Source organism: Leucopleurus acutus, assembly GCF_964270905.1.
Source record: "Leucopleurus acutus genome assembly, chromosome: 13".
Lineage (NCBI taxonomy): Eukaryota > Metazoa > Chordata > Mammalia > Artiodactyla > Delphinidae > Leucopleurus > Leucopleurus acutus.
Genome location: NC_139155.1, coordinates 54428377 through 54445838, shown reverse-complemented (window position 1 = coordinate 54445838; position 17462 = coordinate 54428377). Strand labels below are relative to the sequence as shown.

Below are 17462 nucleotides of genomic sequence, written 5' to 3'. Positions count from 1 at the left end.
GAGGCAGAAAAATGAATAAGCGACCTGGAAGATAAAATAGGGAAATAACTACTGCAGAGCAGAATAAAGAAAAAAGGATGAAAAGAATTGAGGACAGTCTCAGATACCTCTGGGACAATATTAAGTGCACCAACATAAGAATTATAGGGGTCCCAGAAGAAGAGGAGAAAAAGAAAGGGGCTGAGAAAATATTTGAAGAAATTATAGTTGAAAACTTACCTAATACGAGAAAGGAAATAGTCAATCAGTCCAGGAAGCACAGGGAGTCCCATACAGCATATGTACAAGGAGAAACATGCCAAGAAACATATTAATCAAACTATCAATAATTAAATACAAAGAAAAAATATTAAAAGCATCAAGCATAAAACAGCAAATAACAAGGAAATCCCCATAAGATTAACTGCTGATCTCTCAGCAGAAACTCTGCAAGCCCCAAGGGAGTGGCAGGACATATTTAAAGTGTCCTTTGACAGGAAAGGGAAAAACCTACAACCAAGATTACTCTACCCAGCAAGGATATTGTTGAGATTCAACAGAGAAATTAAAACCTTTAGAGACAAGCAAAAGCTAAGAGAATTCAGCACCACCAAACCAACTTTACAACAAATGCTAAAGGAACTTCTCTAGGCAGGAATCACAAGAGAAGGAAAAGACCTACAATAACAAACCCAAAACACTTGAGAAAATGGTAATAGGAACATACATATCAATAATTACCTTAAACACAAATGGACTAAAAGCTCCAGCCAAAAGACATAGACTGGCTGAATGGATACAAAAACAAGACCCGTATATATGCTGTTTACAAGATACCCACTTCAGACCTAGGGACACATACAGACTGAAAGTGAGGGGATGGAAAAAGATATTCCATGCAAATGGAAATAAAAGAAAGCTGAAGTAGCAATTCTCATATCAGACAAAACTGACTTTAAAATAAAGACTATTACAAGAGAAAAAGAGGACAGTACATAATGATCAAGGGATCAATCCAAGAGAAGATTAACTATTTTAAATATTTATGCACCCAACATAGGAGCAACTCAATACATAAGGCAAATGCTAACAGCCATAAAAGGGGAAATAGACAGTAACACAATCATAGTAGGGGACTTTAACACCCCACTTTCACCAATGGACAGATCATCCAAAATGAAAATAAATAGAAAATAAATAAACATAAGCTTTAAATGGTAAATTAAACAAGGTGGACTTAATTGATATTTATAGGACATTCCATCCAAAAACAACAGAATACACTTTCTTCTCAAGCGCTCATGGAACATTTTCCAGGATAAATCATATCTTGGGTCACAAATCAAGCCTTGGTAAATTTAAGAAAATTGAAATTGTATCAAGTATCTTTTCTGACTACAACGCTATGAGACTAGGTATCAATTACAGGAAAAAAATCTGTAAAAAATACAAACACATGGAGGCTAAACAATACACTACTAAATAACCAAGAGATCACTGAAGAAATCAAAGAGGAAATCAAAAAATACCTAGAAACAAATGACAAAGAAAACACAATGACCCAAAACCTCTGGGATGCAGCAAAAGCAGTTCTAAGAGGGAAGTTTATAGCAATACAATCCTACCTCTAGAAACAAGGAACATCTCAAATAAACAATCTAACCTTACACCTAAAGCAATTAGAGAAAGAAGATCAAAAAACCCCCAAAGTTAGCAGAAGGAAAGGAATCATAAAGATCAGATCAGAAATAAATGAAAAAGAAATGAAGGAAACAATAGCGAAGATCAATAAAACTAAAAGCTGGTTCTTTGAGAAGATAAACAGAATTGATAAACCATTCGCCAGACTCATCAAGAAAAAAAGGGAGAAGACTCAAATCAATAGAATTAGAAATGAAAAAGGAGAAGTAACAACTGACACTGCAGAAATACAAAGGATCATGAGAGATTACTACAAGCAACTACATGCCAATAAAATAGACAACCTGGAAGAAACGGACAAATTCTTAGAAAAGTACAACCTTCTGAAACTGAACCAGGAATAAATAGAAAATATAAACAGACCAATCACAAGCACTGAAATTGAGACTGTGATTAAAAATCTTCCAACAAACAAAAGCCCAGGACCAGATGGCTTCACAGGCAAATTCTATCAAACATTTAGAGAAAAGTTAACACCTATCCTTCTCAAACTCTTCCAGAATATAGGAGAGGGAGGAACTTTCCCAAACTCATTCTAAGAGGCCACCATCACCCTGATACCAAAACCAGAAAAAGATGTCACAAAAAAAGAAAACTACAGGCCAATATACTGATGAACATAGATGTAAAAATCCTCAACAAAATACTAGCAAACAGTACATTAAAAGGATAATACACCATGATCAAGTGGGTTTTATACCAGGAATGCAAGGATTCTTCAATATACGCAAATCAAGCAGTGTGATAAACCATATTAACAAACTGAAGGAGAAAAACCATATGATCATCTCAATAGATGCAGAAAAAACTTTTGACACAATTCAACACCCATTTATGATAAAAACCCTCCAGAAAGTAAGCATAGAGGGAACTTACCTCAACATAATAAAGGCCATATACGACAAACCCACAGCCAACATCGTTCTCAATGGTGAAAACTAAGATCAGGAACAAGACAAGGTTGCCCACTCTCACCACTATTATTCAACATAGTTTTGGAAGTTTTAGCCACAGCAATCAGAGAAGAAAAAGAAATAAAAGGAATCCAAATCAGAAAAGAAGAAGTAAAGCTGTCACTGTTTGCAGATGACATACTATACATAGAGAATCTTAAATATGCTACCAGAAAACTACTAGAGCTAATCAATGATTTTGGTATAGTAGCAGGATACAAAATTAATGCACAGAAATCTCTTGCATTCCTATGCACTAATGACAAAAAATCTGAAAGAGAAATTAAGGAAACACTCCCATTTACCATTGCAACAAAAAGAATAAAATACCTAGGAATAAACCTACCTAAGGGAGAGCACTGGTTCTGAGTGAATATAAGAATGCATGCATAGAGAGGTGTGCATGGAGAGGCAAGCAACAGCATGAACAGCTACACTTCTAGAAGATTCTAGCCAGTGTGCAGGAAAGCGGCAGAGAGTAGGAATGAATGGGAGAAGGACCCAGGGTCACGAGACCGTTGGGTGGGCAGAGCCAGCGGCCAGGGAGGTTCTAGTCTGTTCTGCCTCACAGCAGCCGTCCCCTCTTTGCTGTCACACTGAGCTAGCACCTGGGCCTGGGATTGGGCCTCAGCCTCCGCCGCGCCTGCCACCTCCTGCTGCCTCCCGCTGCCTCCAGATCACAGACACCCTCAAAGTGAGTGAGCTTCGAGCCTTCGTGAAAATGTGCAAGCAGGATCCAAGTGTTCTGCACACCGAGGAAATGTGCTTCCTGAGGGAGTGGGTGGAGAGCATGGGGGGTAAAATACCACCTGTTACTCATAAAACTAAATTGGAAAAAAATACCAAGGAAGAAAAAACGGTAAAAACGAGGAGGAAAACAAAGACAGACGAACCATCAAGTGAGGAATGTGATCTAGAAATTAACAATGAAGGTGTGATTGAACCAGACCTTGATGCCCCTTAAGAAATGGGAGATGAAAATGTAGAGATAACTGAGGAGATGATGGATCAGGCAAATGATAAAAAAGTGTCTTCCATTGATGCCCTAAATGATGGTGAACTACAGAAAGCCATTGACTTGTTCACAGATGCAATCAAGCGAAATCCTCGTTTGGCCATTCTGTATGCCAAGAGATCAAGTGTCTTCATCAAATTACAGAAGCCAAATGCTGCCTTCCGAGACTGCGACACAGCTATTGAAATAAATCCTGATTCTGCTTAGCCATACAAGTGGCGAGGGAAAGCACACAGACTTTTGGGCCATTGGGAAGAAGCTGCCCATGATCTTGCCCATGGCTGTAAGCTGGATTATGATGAAGATACTAGTGCAATGCTTAAAGAAGTTCAACCAAGGGCCCAGAAAATTGCTGAACACAGGAGAAAGTATGAGCGAATACATGAAGAGTGAGAGATCAAGGAAAGAATAGAAAGGGTCAAGAAGGCTAGGGAAGAACACGAGAGAGCTCCAAGGGAGGAAGAAGCCAGACGACAATCAGGGGATCAGTATGGCTCTTTTCCAGGTGGCTTTCCTGGCAGAATGCCTGGTAATTTTGTTGGAGGAATGCCTGGAATGGGAGGGAGCATGCCTGGAATGGCAGGAATGCCTGGGCTCAATGAAATTCTTAGTGATCCAGAGATACTTGTATGGTTATACAGGATCCAGAAGTTATAGTGGTCTTCCAGGACGTGGCTCAGAACCTGGGAAATATGTCAATATATCAGAACAACCCAAAGGTTATGAATCTTATCAGTAAATGTCGGGCAAATTTGGAGGTAAAGCATAATGCCCTTCTGACAAATAAAGCCCCTGCTGAAGGAAAAGCAACTTAGATCACCTAATGGATGTTGCAATAATACAAACCAGTGTACCTCTGGCCTTCTCATGAAGAAAGCTGGGGTGCTTTGAAGATAATTCCTACCCCTCTGCCCCAAATGCAGCTGAAACATTTTACAGTGGTTTGCCATTAGGGTATTCATTCAGATATTATTTTCTTACTAGAAATTAAAAATTTTAAACAATTTTTAAAACTTAAAAATATTTAAAACAAATTAAAAGGGTGTGTTAATCCCTACATCTTTCTTTACTAATCATTTTGGTTTTTTCCTTTGAATTAATTAGGCAAGGAAGATACTTCAGTATGGAAGATGTATTGTTCAAGTTTGAGTGAAATAAAGATTTATTAGTGGGAGAAAAATGTAACATTTAAATATATAAAGTTTGAGTTCGATATATGGCCACTGAGGCATGTTGATTTGTCTTTTTAATTGCTTTATTTATTTTTTTTAATGACTTGCTTCCATGAAACTATTGGGGCCACCAGTATTGCAGTAGGACCTGCGTAGGGACTGGAAGTACTTGTCAGGGCAGCAGTAATCTTACTACATTTTATATAATTGTACCCTTGTGCAGATGCACTTAAATCTTACACTGTGGTGAAGGGATGATTTTTATAGTGCTGCAGTAAAACTGGATTACTTAGCTCTGTTTTTCTCTGATATCTAAAATAAATGCTTCATATTTCCACATAGGGGGAAAAAAAAACCTACCTAAGGAGACAAAAGACCTGTATGCAGAAAACTATAAGACATTGATGAAAGAAATTAAAGATGATACAAACAGATGGAGATATATACCATGTTCTCGGATTGGAAGAATCAACATTGGTAAAATGACTCTACTACCCAAAGTGATCTACAGATTCAATGCAATCCTTATCAAGTTACCAATGGAATTTATCACAGAACTAGAACAAAAATTTCACAATTTGTATGGAAACACAAAAGATCCCAAATAGCCAAAGCAATCTTGAGAAAGAAAAATGGAGCTGGAGGAATCAGGCTCCCTGACTTCAGACTATACTACAAAGCTACAATAATCAAGACAGTATGACACTGGCACAAAAACAGAAATATAGATCAATGGAACAGGATAGAAACCCCAGAGATAAACCCACGCACATAAGGTCACCGTATTTTTGATACAGGAGGCAAGAATATCAAATGGAGAAAAGACAGCCTCTTCAGTAAGTGGTGCTGGGAAAACTGGACAGCTACATGTAAAAGATTGAAATTAGAACACTCCCTAACACCATACACAAAAATAAACTCAAAATGGATTAAAGACCTAAATGTAAGGCCAGACACTATCAAACTCTTAGAGGAAAACATAGGCAGAACACTCTATGACATAAATCACAGCAAGATCCTTTTTGACCCACCTCCTAGAGTAATGGAAATAAAAACAAAAATAAACAAATGGGACCTAATGAAACTTAAAAGCTTTCGCACAGCAAAGGAAACAATAAACAAAATGAAAAAACCCTCAGAATGGGAAAAAATATTTGCAAATGAAGCAACTGACAAAAGGTTCATCTCCAAAATTTACAAGCACCTCATGCAGCTCAATATTAAAAAAACAAATAATCCAATCCAAAACTGGGCAGAAGACCTAAATAGACATTTCTCCAAAGAAGATATACAGATTGCCAACAAACACATGAAAGGATGCTCAACATCACTAATCATTAGAGAAATGCAAATCAAAACTACAATGAGATATCACCACACACCAGTCAGAAAGACCATCATCAAAAAAATCTACAAACAATAAATGCTGGAGAGGGTGTGGAGAAAAGGGAACCCTCTTGCACTGTTGGTGGGAATGTAAATTGATACAGCCACTATGGAGAACAGTATGGAGGTTCCTTAAAAATCTAAAAATAGAACTACCATATGACCCAGCAATGCCACTACTGGGCATGTACCCTGAGAAAACCAGAATTCCAAAAGAGTCATGTTCATTGCAGTTCTATTTACAATAGCCAGGACATGGAAGTAACCTAAGTGTCCATCGACAGATGAATGGATAAAGAAGATGTGGTTCATATATACAATGGAATATTACTCAGCCATAAAGAGAAACGAAATTGAGTTATTTGTAGTGAGGTGGATGGACCTAGAGTCTATCATACAGAGTGAAGTAAGTCAGAAAGAGAAAAACAAGTACTGTATGCTAACACATACATATGGAATCTTAAAAAAAAAATAAAAATGTTTCTGAAGAACCTAGGGGCAGGACAGGAATAAAAACGCAGACGTAGAGAATGGACTTGAGGACATGGTGAGGGGGAAGGGTAAGCTGTGACGAAGTGAGAGAGTGGCATGGACATATATACACTACCAAATGTAAAACAGATAGCTAGTGGGAAGCAGCTGCATAGCACAGGGAGATCAGCTCAGTGCTTTGTGACCACCTAAGGGGTGGGATAGGGAGGATGGGAGGGGGATGCAAAAGTGAGGAGATATGGGGATATATGTATATGTATAGCCGATTCACTTTGTTATAAAGCAGAAACTAACACACCATTGTAAAGCAATTATACTCCAATAAAGATGTTAACAAAAAAAGTGAGCTAAAACCGTCTTTCATGTCAGAAAGAAAGCTACTGAAGTTTCTGAAAGTCATGTTGAAATGACTTAGGAGCCAACTTAAAGAAGTTCTGACAAATTAATTGAGATAATTTAAACTCCAATGAGGATATTAATTGGAACAGATTGAAACAGTAGATATATTTAAGCTTATGAATTTCTATCAAATTTAAAGAAAAAAACTAAGTTTTGAGAGTGATAGGGATCCAATTAATTATCTTGAAAAGATGATATGTATATATATCTAAGCTTTTTTATAATAACTGTACCACTTTATAAGAAAATAGTTGATGAAGGGAAACATTTTTATGAAAATATTCCAATAAATGAAGTCAAAGTGATGGAATGAAAATGTCATAGTTTCTAATCCCCAGTGAATTAATGGACCCAGCCATCAAATACCAATGGTTACTAACATCCCAAAAGATGGGTAATGTCCTAATAAAGGAAAATACCACCACCTATTAACTTATTCTAAAAAAAGAAAGGAAGGAAGGAAGAAAAGGAATCTAATCAAGTCTTTAGATTTAACTACGAAGTTATAGGAAATACAAAGGACATGTGAAACATACCATGACTATCAAATCAGCAACATTCATACTCCAGGAAACTACAGTTAAAACCACCTGATTTTCCAAAATAACTAATTTTAAGAGGAAAAGATAAGAAAGATGAAAGAAAAATGAGACAACCCAAGTATGTGTTGAAAAGTGAAACAATGTTTTAGGATGCACACTTGGATGATAAAACCATTTTTACAGAAGCAAGAAAGTGATTCCAATAAAGTGCGGATAGTATCCTCATTTCGGGTAGAGAGTGGAACTGGTGATTAGGAAGAGTTGCGTTGAGGGTTTGTGAGTGGGGTTCTTGAAGTGGGTTCTTGAATTCTTAAGGTTTTTTGGTTTATAAGAATTTGTTAAATTATAAATCTGTTTAATGGTACCTTTCTGTATTTGTGTTATAAGAAACATTTTTTCAAAAAAAACACTTTATTTCTGAAAAAGGTGTCCAAGCTCTTCTCCAGGGTGCTTAAGCTAGACTGTGTTAAAACTCTAGGGAAAAAATAATAATAATAAATCCAGAGGATTGGCTTAAGGGGTCTGTGAATCCCTCAAAATTGTTTCCAAATTTATTTGTGCCCCCAAGACTAGGATCCATGAGTCAAGGAGGATAATTTCTCCCCATTTATGTTTTTATTATTTCTTACTTCTTAAGCTTTCCTCACACAAGAAATTGGTGTCAAAGAACATCTGTTGAGGGAACAAGTTATTTCTCCAAGCAGGGAAGAGTCAGGGCAGTGGGGGTAGAGGGGACAGGAAAACATTAAAAACACAATGATAGAAAAAGATAACTGCCAATACAAAACTTTAAAGAAAAACTAAAATACAATAATATGAAGGTTATCCAATTACTTCCTTTCTCATCATTCTCTTACACTTGTTAACTTCGCTTCTGGTCTAGGTAGGTTTGATAGACTGGCTTTTTCCTATTTGTTAACTACTTTTGGATAGTCCATCTATTTCTTCATGCTTTTTTTCCCCTTGGTTTTCTTTACCAAGGGAATTTTTAAATTTTTATTTACTATACCTGGTCCCTCACAGGAGGCTCCTCTCTTCCCATCCAGCTAATCTCTCTTCTGTCAGCTTTTATCTTTACCTATATATATATATATGTATATATAAAGGTGTGGACAGGGACCATGCACATTGGCATCACCTGAGCTGCTGGTTATAAATGCTGATTCCTAAGCCCAAAGCTGTCTATTGCCAATCACTAGAATAAGGACCCTCTGGAATCTATCACTTGAAAGAGTCCCTTGCCATGAGACTCAGGCACTGAAACACTAGACAGCCATTGAATAAATGTCAGCATGAGGACTCCTCTTTTTTTCCTTAGAAGAAAAATTCTTCTAAAAATTCTTCTCATTCATCTTTATTTTAGCAAATACACCAATACAGTTTAACTAATTTTAATTGCCTATCATACAGTTATACATAAATGATGTACATCTCTTAAAATTTAACCCACTTTATATTATAGAATACCTATTTCATAAGAACTCAATGTATATGATCAAATTTGCAAATATTCTTTTAACTCTGAGGCATTTCTACTATTGTATCTATTTAATGGACTGAGAAGAAAACAAAAAAAGCTAAACACTGGGTAATAAAATGTAGAACCAGAGGCTTTCACAGGGCTCTTATTTCCTTTTATTACATTTGTTAACTTTGTATAAGCAATTTTTTAAAGGCTATTACTTTTAACATGAAATAAGAATGAAAATAAGCCAGTAGCACAAAATAGAGCATTATCTCAACATCTTTATTTTCTAATTCTATCATCTCAGACAAAAGCTCCACACAGTCCACACGATTAATACTTTGTCTGGCCTAGAATAAATTCTAGGTTTTGAAAGACCATAAATTATGGAAACTAAATTATGCTTAGAGACAGTTTTATCTGCCTCTAATGTCACACTCTCCAAAAATTAGCTGCACAGGGAGTGACAGGAAACATCACACAGAGTTTACTGAACGTGAAGCCATCCAAAATATCTTGGTTTTTAGATATGCAATCGTTGCCAAAAGCAGCTTGAAAAGGAACTTTGAACTCATTTTCCCCTTTTTCTATTACTGTCCTGGGAGGGAGGGAGAGGAGTGAGGGGGGACGAGAGGTTCTTGAAAATAATTCTCAAACTGGACTTCCCAGATTAATTTCTTCCTATGTCTACATCCTATTGAAGTAGTTTTTACTCTGAAGCTCGAAGAACACAAGGAGTGCTTGCCAAGTGCATATCAAAAGAAAACAGCATCTCATGATGTTGTTCTCTTTTCATCTTGAAGCCTAAATGCTCGTAGATTCTAGAATAAATGACTGGCCCATACATTAGCCACAAGCAGCAGATGGACCATTAAATGAGAAGAGTACCTGCTGTAGCACGACTTTTTAAGATGGTTGTTAATTTGTGTTAAAGTAGTTCTGGGATTTAAAAGACTCTGGCACTGTCTAGGCATTACTGCAAGTAGAAATAAGTTTGTTTGTTGCCTTGATATGTGTTAGTGAAAGCTGCTTTGGGTGTATCTATTTTCATTGTATCAGGCCAGATTACATTTTGAATTATGTCCTTTTTACAATATACCATCATATACTTATGAAAAGAAGTATGTAAATACTAATAAAAACCTCATGCTGGTCTATGGGTGTTGCTATGAATAAGCAGGAGTGGACTGAGCAGAGTGCTACACTGTTAGGAATTATCAATGTTGAGAAATGACCTCTTAAATGTTGATTTGGAGGTTTCTGGTTAAGACTCTACCTTATTTTTTATTATAATGTGGTTTCCTTGTCTACAGCATTCTAAATTATTTATTAATTGAAGTTGAGCCTAACCACAGAATCATTAATAATTAATTCTTCTTTTGGATTTGTGTGCGTTCATGTGACTAAATGTCTGTGTTTTTCCTTATGGAACCCACAATCTGCTATTTTGCATTGATTAGAAGCGATGTACAAAGAGCCAACGCCCATTATGGAATTCCCAAAGGATATTCTCAGTAACCTTTTCCTGAGTGTGTCTAACCTCTGATGCACCATTAGGTGGAGAGGGAAAAACAAACTCTCTAACCACATTTTGCTGCATTTGAAACAGAGCCTTTATGGTTAGATCAGGCTCTCTGCCTCTTCAGTTATTCTTGTGATACTTATTTTTCCCCCAGGAGCAGGGAGATGGGTGAATAAGGGGAATAAGCCACACAAAGTGTCCTCATAAAATGTGAAGGGAAACTAAAATGACCTTTTTTAAAAAGTCTGCTTTATACAGTTTTCAGCTTTACCCAGCATAACTTGATAGACTAGATTAGGCTTGAGGAACAAACCACTCCCAAAGCGCAGGCACTTGACATAAGAATGGTTGATTTTTTTTTAACTTTTTATTTTATATTGGAGTATAGTTGATTAACAAGGTTGTGTTAGTTTCAGGTGTACAGCAAAGTGATTCAGTTATACATATACCTGTATCTATTCTTCTTCAGATTTTTTTTCCCATTTAGGTTGTTGTATAATATTGAGCAGAGTTCCCTGTGCTATACAGTAGGTCTTTGTTGGTTGATCACTCAGGCTCATGCCTCATGCGGGATAGCAGGAGGCTCTGCCCCACACTGTCCCTCAGAGGTGGATCCCACAGAGGCTTCTCCTCTTGTGAGTGTGCTCCCTGCAAGGCTTGCTCAGGCTCCACACCAGGAAGGAGAGGCTGCAGATCATGTGTGAGCTTCTCATCATCTCAGCCTTGAAGGGACACTTTGCTTCCACTCATAGGTCATTGGCCATCATGGTCACATGAGTGGAAATGGAGGGGAAAATGGAATATTTGGTGAGCACTACCATCTATGCTCCAGTTTGCCCGTCTAATCACCACATATCCTGCTCTCTTCTTCCAACAGATGGGCCACATTTAACCACCTCCCAAGGGAGATCGCATAAAACTTCCAGCCAGTCAAAGACTCAGGCGAAAGCCCAGGGTCTCTGGGTGATGCACAGTCATCTCTACATTAGCTCATATGTGGCTCTTCTAGGTCCAGAGACTTACGGATAAAAAAGACCTCTTACCACCCTAACTAACAAAAAACAACAACAGAAAACTTCATCTGGAGAGAAAAATAGGAAAGGCACAATAATGACTTTTTGTACCAATCCCCAAATCCCACTGAGTACACACTGTGGAGAGCACCCTCGACTGGAGTGGAAAATAATCCTTGAGTCCTTTATCTTGACTCTTGTTCACATCTGAATTGAGCCTTGGGGAATTTCACCTTCATTGTGGCTATGCAGTTTTCTGAGCCCACTTCCTGCCCACAAGACGTCAGTATCACATAGTCTCCATCGCTGCTCATGAATATTCACTGCCTCTCCAGGCAAGGGGATCATATGTCCCCTCGGTTAATCTCTGGCTTTCTCATTGTTTCAGCCAAGATCCTATGGGGAGTGGCATGTGTTACCTCTACGGTAGGACCTGCTTCCATGCTCTCTTTACCCTCTGCCACTTTGATTTGCAACGTACCAGACAGTGGTTGTTTCAGATGGGACCCAGCATAAAGAGAACATACAGAGCACAGCCAACTATGATGGTCATGTGTGCAAAGGAGAAATAAACTTTGCCTGTTGTAAGCCACTAGTATTTTCAGTTGTTTGTTGCCATGGCATAACTTAACTTATCCTAAAACTGACTAGGGTCATTTTAAGGCTCCATCTCTTTTAGTACAGTGGTTTCTTTGGCAATATAATAATTTCAAAAATTTCAAGAGTTTCTTATCCAGTCGACTCCAGTTAGCCCGATGTGCCAGTAAATGTATCTAACATTCTCTTTGAGACATAGTTCTCATAGAGAAAATAGTTGTTTGCTTTCTCATCCTGGTAACTCTCACTTTCTCTAAACTTAACGGTGGCATCTAGAAACCCTTGGGCTTCAGTGGAGAAAAAATATTTTTTTCTGGGCTCTGATACTTAGTTTAATTGTTCCCTTAAGCATTTTAATTAGTTGAAAGATGGTACTGAGTAGGCTTCTCAAAAAGTCTTTCTCAAGCCTCTTACTACTAGATGTCAAAGCAGTTGACTCTTTTAACAGTAAAACGTCTAAATGTCCTCATTCCCTTTCATTCTCATTTCATTCTCATTTCATTCTCATTCCCTTTCATTAAGCGAATTGACAATTTCTATTCTGAAATCACCTCTTTCTGCTAATACCCTGTGAAATACAACCCCAAAGCAACCAGCACACACTATTCATGCTCTATCTTCCAACCTCTTCTCAGAGAGCTACATCAGGTACACTACAAGATCTGCTTCCCAAATTATCACAGGTTCCAGTTTTATAAAATATTTCACCCCTGCAAAAACAGACTGCTACTGTAAATCTAAAACAGTTCTAAACTTTTAAAAAGATTATTGAAAAAAATTGATTGCTACCTTTCTAGCTTGATAGTCATTTACTCAGTAGCCACCAAACCCAGGGCCATGCACTTGAGGATTCTGGCTTGTTTGTTACAGCAGCACATCTCTCCTGGTAGCAGTTTCTGTATTAGTCAGGACAGGTTAGGTGATGCTGACATAACCAATAGCCTCCAACTCTCTGTGGCTTCATATACCAAAGGGTGTTTCCACATCACAGCACATGTCTCCTGCAGATGGACAGGAGGTGTGGTCTAGACAGCCCAATGGAGACCCACTCTCTGGGATTTCCACTAGTTGGAAAGCAGCAAGCCTTTACACAGCCTCAGCCTAGAAAGGACACAGAGCACCCCTCCCACAATTTTTTGACCAGAACTGGTGTCCATGACCCTACCTACTTGTATGTAAAGTGACTGAAAAAATGTAGAGGAGCAAATGGAATCTTTGGTATGACTATTTCTATAAGAATAATGTAATACACCAATCAAATTATAAAGAAGCAAGCGACTGTAAATATGAACACAATGACAGGAAAGAGAAAAAAATCATTATAATAACAACCAGGCACAAAAATTATGGAATGAATAATCAGATTTCTGACATGCCTGTTTGCATGACAGCAAAATAACACAATCATGTCTGAAGTATTCAGAAGATTACCTGAATTTGCGTGTTTTATCTCTTCCTTGCTCTTCTTTACCCTCCTGGTTGTTACTATAACCTTCTCGCAGTTACTGCTTAATACAAGATATGACACTCAAACTAGGCCATTTTATATCTTATGGTTGCTCTGGCCAAGGTTACTAGCAAGTACCACTAACATGTACAACTTGCAATACCAGTTGTGTGGCTATATAATGTATTGCCCAAACCAGAACATTTTGAGAGTGAAAAGAAATATTGTCTACAGTAACAATTCATTTAGTTTTCTTTTTCCAAGTTTAAGGATCTGTAAAGAGAAGTTGTAGGAAGGTTATGGAATTACAGACATCACAGCATTAGGAAGCGCCACGTTTAAGCCCAGGCTGCCTGCCTCCTATATCTAAGCTCTTACTCACTGTGTTACCTGAAAGGCCTCCTCCCTTCCCCCTAGAGGGTCATTAATAGTAAATGTTCTAAGCTGAGATAAACACATACAGAAATTTAAAGAAGGCAGGAAAGCTCTGGGTGTGTCACATATAGTAGTGATGATTCCATGTTAATCAGGAAAGAGCAAGAGTACCGGTGAGTTTGAAGAATAAAAAGAGCCTAGTTGGGTTAAAATCTGCTTGAAGGTGCAAAGTGGTTAAATAGGGTGAAAGTTCAGGCAAACATTTTTAGGGACTCCAGAAGACTGGTGCAGTTCTTAATTTTTAAAAATAATGCATATTAAAGCTTTAGAAGAAAAATAAAAAGGTAATATCCAATTTCTGTAAAGAACTAGCTTATACACTGATATACAATACAAACATTTCCATTTATTTCTGTGCCACTCAAAAGTCCTAATAATACCTATATGTAATTAGATGTGTTGTGTTAAAATGGGCCATGGAAGTTGCTAGACAGCATAACCTGATGGAAGAAATAGAAAATGCAATAGAAGTGACGTCAATAGAAAAGATAACAGAACTCAGAAGCAATGATGCAATTCATTTTCACAGTATGGCCTGTGAGTTTCATTTTGTTTTGTTTTTAGCACTGCAGCCTTTTAAGACCATTTGTTAATTTCCATGCCCACAGCAATCAAAGTTCACAGATACATTTTGCAGGAATCTCTTGACCTGTCAAGCATAGTGTAAGCAGTGATAAAAGGGGCTGATAAGGAGCCACAGGGTGCAAGAGAATGAATGAGTGAATGAATGAATGAATGCAGAGTGAATCTAGAATTTAAGATACCCAATTCTGTCCCTCTGCAGCCACTACTCCTCAACTATATGTACTGAAAAACAGACAGGAAATATTCTCCTTTCATCTCCAGGAGTATGTGACGTTGACCCCAAACACTAATGCAGCTCCATGATGGACAAGACAGCTGCACAACAAATAAAGTGGTTATTGGGCACTTTTTATGACTTCTCAAAACTTTTTCAAAAATAATATTTGCCCTATAAAATTGGCAGTCTCCACTCACATTTACCAGGGCTTCTCTTAGAGAGTTCTTTATTGACTAGGTATGGATTAGGTTAGGCTTATTTGATAATTAACAGGGTCATTTGCAGGTTTCCCACAGTCCAGATTAAACTTAAATTTAATTTGGATGGATATTAAATGTTTGATGTCCCTTAAAGAGATAGAACTACTTTTATTAACTAATTTATATACTTTTTGCTGTGGACAATTATTTTAAATGACCCATAAACTATCAGAAATTGATTTAGATTTGCAATAGTGTTTCAACCAGGTAATGGTCACAATCAAATTAATCCTTAATGGCAAATTAGGTACTTTGAATATATTTTAGGTATTTTTCATCACCTGTATGTGGGATGATTATCCATGACTGTATGTAACACTACCAACAAAAGGAAGTTGATAATATTTGGAGATATAAAACATGTAATCATGTACTTACACTTGGCATAAATTTAAGTATACTGAACGCATAAGGAAAGTTTGACATCAGGAACCCTTGCTGTCTAATTCTAAGATCTAACTAATAAACCGTAGGTTTTTCTAAGTGGCTAACCACAGATGAGCTAATGACATTGCTTCATGGTTGGAATATCAGTACCACATGACCTAAATTTGCTAATGTTTAGTTTATGTATTTATCTGATAAAAAGAGATACTCTAGGGCTTCCCTGGTGGCACAGTGGTTGAGAGTCCGCCTGCCAATGCGGGGGGCACGGGTCCGTGCCCTGGTCTGGGAGGATCCCACGTGCCGCGGAGCGGCTGGGCCCGGGGGCTGTGGCCACTGAGCCTGTGCATCCGGAGCTTGTGCTCCGCGATGGGGGAGGCCACAGCAGTGAGAGGCCCGCGTACCGGAAAAAAAAAAAAAAAAAGAGATACTCTAGATTTTAGAAAATTGTTAGCCTGTTATCTCTATGCTTTGAAAATAATCTGGAGATTCTTTTTCTCCTTTGTAGCAGTCTCCATAGCATACAAAATGTTCCTTTCGCTTCTTGAGAACTGTTACTACCAACACTCTCCCTTGGGAGTCTATGTTCCTCAAGCCTAGCTATAGAAATGTTTTTTCAGCTTACCTGTCTTTCACTCTTTCAAAAATAAAATAATGAAATAAAATAAAATTCACCAACCTACTGACTCTAAGGATTTTGCTTCTGTTAGAAAGTAAGAAACTGGCATACAAAACTAACAAACATGGGAACACTAAAAAGATTACAGAATTTTACATATTTTTAACAGTAACTCCAAATCTTAAAAACAGTCTACAGTCCTCATTTTCTTCTAGGCTGGCAGATGGGCATTCTGATGGATTTCATCCCTTTGTTTTTGTTCCTGAGCTTGGCACTTAGTAACTCTCAGTGTGCTTTCTGATCTTACCTTAAGGAGAGGCCTAGTTCTCCAAGAGAACTCCTTATCCCAAAATGGGGAATCGAAGCAAGCCATAGGTTTCTTCTCCCTCTGTTTCAAGGAAACAATTCATATTCCTAAGGTAATCAAGACTTCATAAACCCCATTCCCCCAGATTCTACCCTTCATAGGAATGCCATTTCCTCATAGGACATATTAAATAAATGAGAGCTTGCTTAAAAGATCTTTTGATTATTGAAAAATAATCAAAAGGTTCTACTATATGCAAAACAGGACTTCAGCTACAGTAGCATTATATTTCACAGCATTTTTATAGCAGAGTTGCAATCCTTATTTTGGATTTGTATAATAACTAAATATTTTAATCAGAGAAGGCAATATATCCTTTTATTTTTTTGCAACTTGATCATAAATACATTTTGAAAAAATAGAAGAGTTGTAGGAGTAACATATATTCTTTATAATACATCTGAATTGTTTCACTCCATCATAATTGAAACATAAATTAGGAAACAAATATGATTTGCCTTCTAGGTGGCATCTAACTATTATTGAAATCAAAAGTTTTCTACAATGTTTTGAAAATTTGAGAGCAAGCTCCTGCCTTCACTGCCATTGCCTGAGCATTTCGTGCACTGCCTCATCCTTAAGGAGGTTCACAGTCATGAAGCAGCCACCCAGTCTCCTAGTACTGTGCTATTATCTTAATGTTTGTGCCGCCCAGCGCCCTACCTAACACCCAACATGATGGTATTAGGAGGTGGGGCCTTTGTGAGGTGATTACATCCCTTATATGGGATTAGTGCCTTTACAAAAGAGACCCCACAGAGCTCCTAGCTCCTCTTCCCCCACGTTTTCAGCTAGAAGCTGCCAGCTATGAGGAAGCAGTTCCTCACCAGACACCAAATCTGCTGGCATCATAATCTTGGTCTTCCTAGGCTCCAGAACTGTGAGGAATAAATGTTTGTTGTTTATAAGCCA

The 17462-nt window shown here is 37.7% G+C and overlaps 1 pseudogene across 1 annotated transcript; it reads left to right on the top strand.

Moving 5' to 3' along the window:
* Window positions 1-3330: 3330 nt before the first annotated feature.
* On the top strand, window positions 3331-4417 carry LOC309970519 (hsc70-interacting protein-like; annotated as a pseudogene). The gene has a single exon. The product of its transcript is annotated as a hsc70-interacting protein-like (transcript).
* Window positions 4418-17462: the final 13045 nt, after the last annotated feature.